This window comes from Aotus nancymaae, unplaced genomic scaffold (genome assembly GCF_030222135.1).
Source record: "Aotus nancymaae isolate 86718 unplaced genomic scaffold, 86718_ANA_hifiasm-v0.15.2.pri h1tg000881l, whole genome shotgun sequence".
In the NCBI taxonomy this organism is placed as follows: domain Eukaryota; kingdom Metazoa; phylum Chordata; class Mammalia; order Primates; family Aotidae; genus Aotus; species Aotus nancymaae.
The window spans coordinates 12501-23850 of record NW_026989297.1 but is presented as its reverse complement, the minus strand read 5'-3'; positions in this window follow the sequence as shown (position 1 = coordinate 23850).

Sequence of the window (11350 nt, the reverse complement as noted above, 5' to 3'; positions counted from 1 at the left end):
GAAAACATTCGCATTCCTAGCTCTCTAAACCAAACATTCAAAAGAAAATTACAAAAAAATGACCTCTAAGCTTCTGAATAGTCCACTTGGTGACATAGAGTATTTTCCGTCCCAACACTTTCTCGACTGCAAAAGATATTTACTTCCTAAGTACATGACAAAGTCTTCGTTTCAAACCATTCACTCAGTTAGTTTCCATGGTAACATTGCGGGATTCCTTGGCCACCATCAGTCGCATTAGTTGACTGTGGAATTTCTCAATCTTCTTTACATCTTGAGCTTGCTCTGTTTTAGACACCAAAGAAACTCGATCATCTGTTACTTTCATACATACACCAGTTCCCATCAGAATGCCTGTATGTATTTGTCAGCTGGGCGCGGTGGCTCACGCCTGTCATCCCAGCACTTTGGGAGGCTGAGGTGGGTGGATTGCTTGAGCCTAGGAGTTTGAGATTGCTTGAGCCTAGGAGTTTGAGACCGGTCTGGCCAACATGGCAAAACCTCGTCTCTACTAAAATACAAAGATTAGCCGGGCATGGTGGCACAACTCCTGTAATCCCAGCTACTGGGGAGGCTGAGGCACAAGAATCGCTTGAACCCAGGAAGCAGAGGTTGCAGTGAGACAAGATCGCACCACTGCGCTCCAGCCTGGGCAACAGAGCAAGACTCCGTCTCAAAAGCAAAATTTAAAAAAGATATAAGGCACAACTGTAAACTTAGCTGAATTCTGATATCTACCCATTTTTGTGTCATCCCTATAGTTCACTTTGTATTAAGTTGGGTTTCATTTGGGATTTGCGATGTACATATATATTTCTAGCTGTTCATACAAAGTTCTTATATATCAAATGAAAAGTGTTTTTCTCGTATGTTATTAAGTAGTGAATATATAAGGACTGTACTGATCTTCTAGGCTTGAGTTTACATAGGTGAATATCACCAACACCTGGCCTTAGAAAAGGACCATGTCATTTTTGTTTTGTTTTGGTTTTTTTGGGCTATGACTTACGTCTTTTCTTGCCTCCTTCCTAGACGTTCCTATTTCGCTTTCTTGTCGGCTCACTTTTTCCCGTTCTATTTTCCACCAAACCATCTGTAGAGCTACAGAAGGTATCCTTTCTTATTTTTGGTAAAAGCCAGAACTTTACCTAGGAATCTTTTAACAGTTTTTTAGTGCTTATTTTTAAAATCACTGTCAACAATAAATCTAAGCCTAGAAGTATCCCTTCTTTCAACATATTTTTATTTGTTTCCCCGAGATGTGAAAGGGTTTCATTCCTTTAAGAGGCCTAACAGATTTGCCCCGACAGAGTTCACAAAACCCACTTCTCTAGAACGTAAATTGCTATCATGGGAGACTACCCAGAAATCTGACTCATGGCCCTGTGCCCACACTCTAAGACCTGTGTCTTTTGGAGAAGATCACAATGATTTAAGGACATTTTGAAACTTCCAATTATGTCTAAAAATTATATTCTTTTGTTTACATGATGAAACTTTTTGTTGTTCCTTGCTGGTATATAATAAAATATGTACGTGGGCGGGGGGGGGGAAGAAGAAGAATGCCTGTGTTTGAGAACCACACGTGCCGTGCCGTGCCCTGCCGTGCCGTCACTGGGTCAGCGAGGTGAAGCTTCTCTCTCGGCAGGCAGGCAGCGTGGCTGAACTCCTCCCAGGTCTGGTACTATCGTGGCCTGGAGTGCAAAAGTAAACAGAAGCAAGGCCGCAGAACCCGGCCCGGCAAACTACCTAGAGTCGCCAACGGACGCAAAAGTCATAAGGTCTTGTTTTCTACAAATTCATGAGGGCTTCTTCTTCTTCTTCTTTTCCTTCTTTTTCTTCTCTCCCTCTCTCCCCCCCCCCCCGTCTCTGTCTCCCTCTCTCTCTCTCTCTCTCTCTCTCTCTCTCTCTCTCTCTCTCTCTCTCTCTCTCTCTCTCTCTCCCCCCCCTCCGTCTCTCTCTCTCTCCCCCTCCCTCTCCCTCTTTTTCTTTTTACTAGAAGCTCAGGTAGATCTAATCTAATCTAATCCATTCCCAAGGCCTCAATTCTTTACTTTAGGAATCCCAGATTTGATCTCCATACAGAATCCTGTACGGAAGTGGCGAGTTGATTTCTGGACTTGGAGACCTCATAGATGTTACACATTAATAAAGATTCAGGCCTGGCACGCTCAGCCTCCCAAAGTGCTGGGATTACAGGCGTGCTGTTCACGCCCACTTATGCCCGGTGTGTTATGAGCGGCTCGGCTAACATGGTAACTTTGTGGCCCCATGGTTGGGCCTTTGGTTTCCACCCTAACAGCCAGAGGCTACCTGAGAGAGCCCTGTCCCTCGAAAGAAGGGTGGTTATCTGCAGATAGCAGCAGCGTCTTGCTGTGAAATCCACAAAGCCTCCACTGCGATTCAGAATGGTGTATGTCCCAAACGGCTGGTCCTGTTTATCTGCTCTGGTCTTTAGGAACGAATGCTCCCCTACTAAAATCTGTCACGGACACCTCCGGGACCGATGAATATGGTGGGTGCAAGTTCGGAGGTGAGGCGGGTACTTCGCTAGAGCTGAGGAGTTCGAGACCGGCCCGGGCGACAGGCTGCAGTGCATTTGTCTGTCCAAGGCCCACCATGGCAGCCTCCGCTTCCCTACCTCGAGCAATCCTCCCACCTCGGGCTCCAAAAAAGCTAGAACTACAGGCGCCTGCCATCACGATGCCCGGCTAACTTTTTAAGTGCTTTTATTTTTTAGTACAAACGGGGACTCGCTGTGTTGCCAGGGCTGGTCTCAAACTCCTGGGCTCGAGCGATTCTTCCACCTAAGTAAGTCTCCCAAAGTGTTGGGGTTACAGGCGTGAGCCATGGTGCGCTGTCCTCTTCTTTATTTCTTTCATTCCTCCTCTCTCTCTCTCTCTCTCTCTCTCTCTCTCTCTCTCTCTCGCTCTCTCTCTCGCTCTCGCTCTCGCTCTCGCTCTCTCTCTCGCTCTCGCTCTCTCTCTCGCTCTCGCTCTCGCTCTCGCTCTCCCCCCCCCACCGCTCTCTCTCTGTCTCTCTCCCTCCCTCCCTCTCTCCTCTCTCTCTCATTCTTTTTCTTTTTTCTCTTTCTTCCTCCCTACTTTCTCTGATTTCTCATTATCTTTTTCTTTCTGCTATTTCTCTTTCTATTTTCTTTTTCATCTTTCTTCCCTTTACATCTCTGTCTCTTTCTTTCTTTCTTTTTTCTTTTTTCTTTTTTTTTCCTTCGAGACGGAGTTTCGCTCTCGTTACCCAGGCTGGAGTGCAATGGCGCGATCTCGGCTCACCACGGCCCCCGCCTCCTGGGTTCAAGCAATTCTCCTGCCTCAGCCTCCCGAGTAGCTGGGACTACAGGCTGCGCCACCATGCCCAGGTAATTTTTGTATTTTTTAGTCGAGACGGGGTTTCGTCATGTTGACGAGGATGGTCTCGATCTCTTGACCTCGTGATCCACCCGCCTCGGCCTCCCAAACCAAAGTGCTGGGATTATGGGCGTGAGCCACCGCGCCCGGCCCTCTCTTTCTTTATATTTCTTGTTCTTTATCTTCCTTTTTATTTTTTTATTTTTTATTTATTTATTTTTTTATAAAGATGGGGTTTCACCATGATGGCCAGGCTGGTCTTGAACTCCTGAGCTCAGGTGATCCACCCACCTCGGCCTCCCAAAGTGCTGGGATGACAGGCGTGAGCCACCGCGCCCGGCCTGTTCCTTATCTTCCTTACTCTCTTTCTCTTTTCTTTATTTGTTTCTTTCCATCTCTCCGTGTGTGTGTCTTTCTGTGGATTCTGAAAGAGTCTCTTCAATCTGTACCACAGACCTCTGAGACTTTCGCTTTGTTGTGTTTTTCCTCCTTGTCGTGTAAAATGTGTTCGCTTATTCTTGTGGCCTGATGACGACATGAAGACGAATTGGGAAAGGAGGGAGTTTTTATTTCTGTGACTGCTGACGGGGAAACGGAAGGCCTGGAAAATATCGCCAGACCGACTCAAAGTTACAGAGGATGTCAGGGCCTGTATACCTTCCGAGCTCTCTGTGTACGTGTAACAGTGCGTATTCACCTCAAGAGGGAAGCGATTTTTTTTTTCCTTTTTTTTTTTCCTTCCCCGCCCCCGGAGTCTTGCTCTGTCGCCCAGGCTGAAGTGCAGTGGTGAGATCTCGGCTCAGTGCGACCTCCACCTCCCGAGTTCCAGCGATTCTCCTGCCTCAGCCTTTCGAGGGCCTAGAGATGGTGGTTTCGTCGCGTGGACCGGGCTGGTTTGGAACTCCTGACCTCAGGCGACCCGCCCGCATCTGCCTCTGCCTCTGCCTCTGCCTACTAGAGTGCAGGGGTGACGGGCGTGGGCCGCTAGGCCCCGGCCTGCTTTTTCTTTTGTCACTAGAAAAGAAAATAGTGCGGGCCCTCTCGTGATCACGGTATAAACCCTTCTATACTGTGGAATACGGCGCGCGTGTGCGTGCGTGCGTGCGTGCGTACGTAGGTGCGTGTGTTTCTGTGTGTATTGCCGAGTCATGGTGCTTCCTTCCCCCGCAGGGGCTCCGCTCGGTTAGTTGTGGGGATAATGCCTGGGAGGGTGCCGGGCTGACACTTGCATATGTTGTCTTCGGGCGTCACCTAGCGGTCACGGTTCTTGAAGGTCTAGGCGGCATACGGGACGCTCTGGCCGCCCGCCCGCAGTCAGGAGCGATTGTGGCTTCTCTCCGCTACCCGCCGCCCCGCCCACGCCCCGAGCTCACCCGCCCCCGCCCCGCCCCCACCTTGGTCCGTCCGTCCGTCCGTCCGTCCGTCCGTCCCCCTCACTCCCTCGTTGCCCAGAAGACCCCTGGAGACCCTGGCTGGGCCCGATTGTTCTTCTCTTTGATCCGTTGTTTCCCTTTCTCTCTTCGTGTCTTTTTTTTTTTTTTTTTTTTTTTTGAGACGGAGTTTCGCTCTTGATACCCAGGCTGGAGCGCAATGGCGCTGTCTCGGCTCACCGCAACCTCCGCCTCCTGGGTTCAGGCAATTCTCCTGCCTCAGCCTCCTGAGTAGCTGGGATTACAGTCACGCGCCACCGTGCCCAGCTAATTTTTTGTATTAGTAGAGACGGGGTTTCACCATGTTGACCAGGATGGTCTCGATCTCTCGACCTCGTGATCCACCCGCCTCGGCCTCCCAAAGTGCTGGGATTACAGGCTTGAGCCACCGCGCCCGGCCTCTTCGTGTCTTTTTAACCCATATGGACTCTGCTGCCTGGGTTTTATGGATGACAGCTCCACTTTAGGCCTTGCCGTTAGTGGGGACTTTCCTGATTCTCCTCAGTTGTAGTGAAAGCAGGTAGATGTCAAGAGCGTGCAAGTAAATGGCATTTCCCAGAAGTCATCGAATGGGTGTGGAGGAAGAAACATGCGGTGCCCCCCTTTCAAGGCAGCGATGCCAGCAATAATGAATTAGGTGTCATTGCTGGAGTCGGCTTGTTTCCTGAGTTGCCCTCCGTGCCCACCCCCACCCCAGGCTTGAAAACATTCTAGAATAACCCACTGTGCCTCCGTCCCTTCCCCTTCCTCTTTCTGTCCCCTTCTGCTTGCTCCCCTCGGTTTCTCTCGTTCCAGTCAGGCATATCCTCTCCACTCCACCCCCACCCCCACTCCTTAGGTAAATTCAACCACCCTGGCCTGGGCCCTCATAGTCATTTTTTTTTTTTCATTTTTAAGATAGAGTCTCGCTCTGTCGCCCAGGCTAGAATGCAGCGGTGTGATCTCTGCTCACTGCAACGTCTGCCTCCCGGATTCAAGCAATTCTCCTGCCTCAGCCTTCTGAGTGGCTGGGGTTACAGGCATGCGCCACCACGCCTGGAGAACTTTTTCCTTTTCTTTATACGTTAAAATTAAAGAAGTTTTTTTGTGTTTTTAGTAGAGACGGGGTTTCACCATGTTGGCCAGCCTGGTCTTGAACGCCTGACCTCAGGTGGTCCACCCGCCTCAGCCCCCCAGAGTGCTGGGATGACAGGCTTGAGCCTCCGCGTCCGGCTCATAGTCACTTTTAACGGTTACGTTAAGTGTAAATTTTTATTTTCCTGGCCAACATATTAGTAAGGTGGAAGGTGTGTCGTAGCCCCTACCTGGGCCTTACTATGCTTTTAGAGGATTAAAAAACAAGAAAATAGGCCGGGCGCGGTGGCTCAAGCCTGTAATCCCAGCACTTTGGGAGGCCGAGGCGGGTGGATCACGAGGTCGAGAGATCGAGACCATCCTGGTCAACATGGTGAAACCCCGTCTCTACTAATACAAAAAAATTAGCTGGGCACGGTGGCGCGTGCCTGTAATCCCAGCTACTCAGGAGGCTGAGGCAGGAGAATTGCCTGAACCCAGGAGGCGGAGGTTGCGGTGAGCCGAGATCGCGCCATTGCACTCCAGCCTGGGTAACAAGAGCGAGACTCCGTCTCAAAAAAAACAAAAAAAAAAAAAAAACAAGAAAAGATCTTTCTATCCTTTCTCCTTTTGTTTCTGTCTTCCTAATTTCCTTTTCCAGCTCTTTCTTTCTTTCTTTGTTTCTTTCGTGGTTTCTGTGTTTCCTTGTATTTTGTCTTTTTTTGCGACAGAGTCTCACTCTGTCACCCAGTTCTGTGTTTCTTTCGTGGTTTCTGTGTTTCTTTCATTGTTCCTGTGTTTCTTTCGTGGTTTCTGTGTTTCTTTCGTTGTTCCTGTGTTTCTTTCGTTGTTTCTGTGTTTCCCTTTTTTTTTTTTTGAGACAGAGTGCCACTCTCTCACCCAGTTCTGGTTCTTTCGTTCTTTCTGTGTTTCTTTCGTTGTTTCTGTGTTTGCTTTCCTTTATTTTCTTTTTGCGAGACAGTCTCACTCTGTCACTCGGTTCTGTGTTTCTTTCGCTGTTCCTGTGTTTGTTTGTTTGTTTGTTTGTTTGTTTCTTTCTTTCTTTCTTTCTTTCTTCTTCTTTCTTTCGAGACAGAGTCTCACTCTGTCACCCAGTTCTGTGTTTCTTTCGTTGTTCCTGTGTTTCCTTTTTTTTTTTTTTTTTTCTCCTTTTTTTTTTTTGAGACAGAGTCTCACTCTGTCACCCAGGCTGGAGTGCAATGGCGCGATCTCGGCTCGCTGCAACCTCCGCCTCCCGGGTTCAGGCGATTCTCCTGCCTCAGCCTCCTGAGTAGCTGGCATTACAGGCAAGCGCCACCATGCCCAGCTAATTTTTTGTATTTTTAGTGTAGACGGGGTTTCACCATGTTGACCAGGATGGTCTCGATCTCTTGACCTCGTGATCCACCCGCCTCGGCCTCCCAAAGTGCTGGGATTACAGGCGTGAGCCACCGCGCCCGGCCTAGTTCTGTGTTTCTTTTGTTGTTTCTGTGTTTCTTTCGTTGTTCCTGTCTTTCTTTCTTTCGTTGTTCCTGTCTGTCTGTCTGTCTGTCTGTCTGTCTGTCTGTCTTTCTTTCTTTCTTTCTTTCTTTCTTTCTTTCTTTCTTTCTTTCTTTCTTTCTTTCTTTCTTTTTCTTTCTTTCTTTCTTTCGAGACAGAGTCTCACTCTGTCACCCAGTTCTGTGTTTCTTTCGTTGTTCCTGTGTTTCCTTTTTTTTTTTTTTGTAGCTGGGATTACAGGCGCGTGCCACCGCGCCCAGCTAATGTTTGTTTTTTTAGCAGAGACGGGGTTTCAACATTTTGGCCAGGCTGGTCTCGAACTCCTGACCTTGTGATCCACCCGCCTCGGCCTCCCAAAGTGCTGGGATTACAGGCATGAGCCACCGTGCCCGGCCTCTGCGTTTCTTTGTCTCTCTTTCTCTCTCTCTCTCTCTCTCTCTCTCTCTCTCTCTCTCTCTCGCTGTTTCTTTCTCTCTGTCTCTCTGTCTCTCTGTCTTTCTTTCTAGACGGAGCCTTGCTGTGTCGCCAGGCCAGATAGTGTTTAGTACCGAATTTTATTTTCTCCATTTTCTGTCTTTTTCTTCCTTCCTTCCTTTCTTTCTTTCCTCCTCCTCCTCCTCCTCCTCCTCCTCCTCCTCCTCCTCCTCCTTCTTCTTCCCCTTCTTCTTCTTTTTTAATTTTCACCTTGATGCAGGTGGGCGAACGCTGAAAAAGGCATTAGCCTCTTCTTTCTTTCTTTCTTTTTCTTTCTTTCTTTCTTTCTTTCTTTCTTTCTTTCTTTCTTTCTTTTTCTTTCCCTCCTTCCTCCCTCCCTTCTGTCCTTTTATCTGTTCCTTTCCTTTATTCTTTCTTTCTTTCTTTGTCTTTTATACTTTCTTTTTTCCTCTCTTTCGCCCTTCTTTCCGTCATCTCTTTCCTCATTCTTTCTCTTTTTCATCTTTCTTCATTTTCCACCTTTCATCATATACCTTCTCCAGATTTTTTAAATTCTGTCTGTTTTCTCCATCTCCTTCCTCCCCGCTCCCTGCTTGCTTTCTTCCCTCCCTCCTTCCTCCATCTCTCTTTTTTCTATCCCCTCCCTCCCTCCCTCCCTCCCTCCCATCCCCCACCCCGTGTGGATTGTGAACGTGTCCTCATTCGGCGTCTCTCTGTCACCTGAACGACTCGCGCCCGAGTCCTGTGTGTTCTTTCTCCCTCCGAGATGCATCTCCAAACACCCACACGTCATGGGCTTGTCTTTTGACTCTGTCTCGGTCTACGCAGATACACGTTTGGAGGAGCGTTTCTGTGGGGTTGGGGTGGAGGGGCTGTGTTTTCGGCCTCGGGAAGACTTTCTCGACTCACGGTTTCGGTTTTGCGGTCCGCCGGCCGCCCTGCCATCCGGATGTGTCTCGGTGACAGGTTTGGGATGGTGACATGTCGCCGGTTTTCGGGCTCCATCTGGTGGCCGCTTTTATATGGTTCTCCTGGCTTCCAGAGCTCCGGTGGCAGCTGCTGAGCGAGGGGAGCGTCCCTGCTGTGAGCTAGGCAGAGCTCCGGAAAGCCTGCGGCTGTCAGCGGGGCTGTCCCTGTGGCGCCAGAGCTCTGGCGAGTCACTTGTGAGTCAGAGCACGGGCGTGCAGGGCTATAGAGGGGCAGGCTGTCGCCGAGTTTCCAGGCCCGAGCGAGGTGTGCGGGCTGCCGGGGCTGGTCGACCAGCACGCCGTAGCTCCCGAGGCCCGACCCGCGACCCGCGGGGACCCTCCGGGCATGGCGCGGGTGGCCGGGGACGCCCCTCCCCGGCCCTGTCGCGGGCCTGTGCGGGCCCTGGCCGCCTGAGGCACCCGCCGAATCTCTTTTCCAAGTTCTCGTGGGGAGTCGGTGGCCGTCCTGCGCCGTCCTCCCGGGGTGCCGTACCCGGCTGCGGTCCCTCTGCTGTGATACTTTTCTTCCAAGTCCGCGTTCGTAGTCGGAGAGTGGTCCCTGAGAGCGCCTTCGGTCCCTCGTGTGTCCCTCGCGTGTGAGGGGACGGCCGAATGGGTCTCGCTCTGGAGGCACGGGTCGGCCCCTGCGTGGCACCGGTGGCCCGGAGGGCGTCCCTGGTCTTGGGGGTCGACGAGACGGCCCTGGGTGCTCCGTGTGTGGCTGCGATGGTGGCCTTTTTGGGGACAGATGTCCGTGTCGTGCGTTTCTGAGTCGGTGGTGTGGCCGGTGACTCGACCCCCTGCCCCCCAGGGTGGGTATATCTTTCACGCTGAGTTTGAATTTTGGGCCACCGGGTTGTTGCTGACACGCTGTCCTCTGGCGACTTGTCGCTGGAGAGGTCGGGCCTCTGGATGCGTGGGGGTCTATCTGGTCTGGCGGTGACCTGGCTAGCCGGCCCTGCTCTGGCTTGAGCCGCCGGCTGGGGCCCGTGTGCCTTGCCTCTCACGCATCCGTCTGAGTGTCCCGGCTCCCCGGTGCCGCCCTGGGTGGGCCCGGGTCTCCTCTGACCCACCCGGGTGTGGTGGGGAGAGGCCGATGCGGGTGGGGGGCTCCCTTCCGCCTGCGCGTGCGCTCCCCGCTGCGGGCACCTGGGGCGGTCGCGACAACCCCGCTCCGTTGGCTCCGTGCCGTGCGTGTCAGGCGTCCTCCGCTCCCTTGGGGTTGTCCGCCGTCCCTTCCCTCAGAGCGGGGCTGGCCGACCGCGGGCTGTGGTCGGCTCGGTGGTTTGGTGAGGCTGGTGAGGTCCCGTTGCTCCGCTCTGGGTCTTGTTCCGATCGATGTGGTGACGTCATGCTCTCCCGGGCTGCGACCGTTCCGCGGTGGGCGAGGGACGGACCTTCATGGTGAATGGCTCCGCTCTTCTCACCCCACCCGCGGGGGGGCCCCGTGTCTCTCCTCTCCCTGCATGTGTGGGGCTTGTGGTGGGAGGCATTAGGGGTACGGAATCCGGCCCGACCTCGCCGTGCTTCTCCTGTCGTCTGCCTGGCGGGGGCGGCGGGGTCCTCTGACACGGCAGGCATCCCTCGCTCTCGCCTCCTGTGGGTGTTGCCTTGCGGGCGCGGCCCCCCTCCGCGGCGGTGGGGGGCTGTCCCGCCGGCCCGTCGTCCTGCCCTTGCCGGGGTGGTGCGAGCGTTGGCTCCGCTCAGGCCTTTGCGGTGCTCCTGGAGCGCTCCGGGTTTGTCACTCAGGTGCCCGAGGCCGAGTGGTGGTGGTGTTCCCGCCCCTGGGGCCCCCTCCTCCGGCTGCTGCCACGGGGGGTCTGCGTGTGGGTCCTGAGGAGGAGCTCAGCTCATTGGAGGGGGTGTGGTCGAGCGAGGTGCGCCTCTCCCGCGTGGGGTAAGGGGTGCCGCAGGTTTTCCTTCTCCTGCTGCCGTAGACCACGGCCCCCCCTCCCTTCCCCAGGTGTCCCTGAGCGCCTCCGTGGCTGGCCCGGTGAGGGGGCGACCGGTGGGTTGGGGGAGCGTGACCCGCCCTCGGTGAGAAAGCCTTCTCTAGCGATCTGAGAGGTTGTGCCTTGGGGTGTACCGGATTCCCCCGGCTCGCCGCCTCTCTCTGCGTTGTGGTAGCGCTGCCGTCAGCGATTGGATTCGCTCACGTGTAGGCAGAGTTCCCTCTTCTCGGTGATGGGAGAGAGAGGGGTCCGCCGGTCCCCGCGGTGGGGACCGAGCGCCGCTCGATGCCTACTGTGGCCCGCGCCTCCCCCCTCTGAGTCGGGGGAGGGTCCCGCTGGGCCTGGCCCGGTGTCCTGGCCGTTGGGGGCGTCGTAGCTTGAACGCTGGGTGCGCGTGGCGTGTCCAGTCTGGCGTGTGAGCCGGCTCTCTGTCCGCTCCCGTGCCGTGCCGAGCCGTGGCCGGTGCCGATGGCCGCGCTGTGTGCGGGGCAACGGGTCGGGCCGCCTGGGCCTGGGAAACCGTCCCCCACGGTGGGGCGTGCCGGTCTCCCGGAGCGGGACCGGGTCGGGGATGGACGAGATTCTGGGCACGTTGCCCCGGTGTCGGGCTGGTCGCTTTTGGGGCCCCCGGTGGGTGGGGTCTGGGT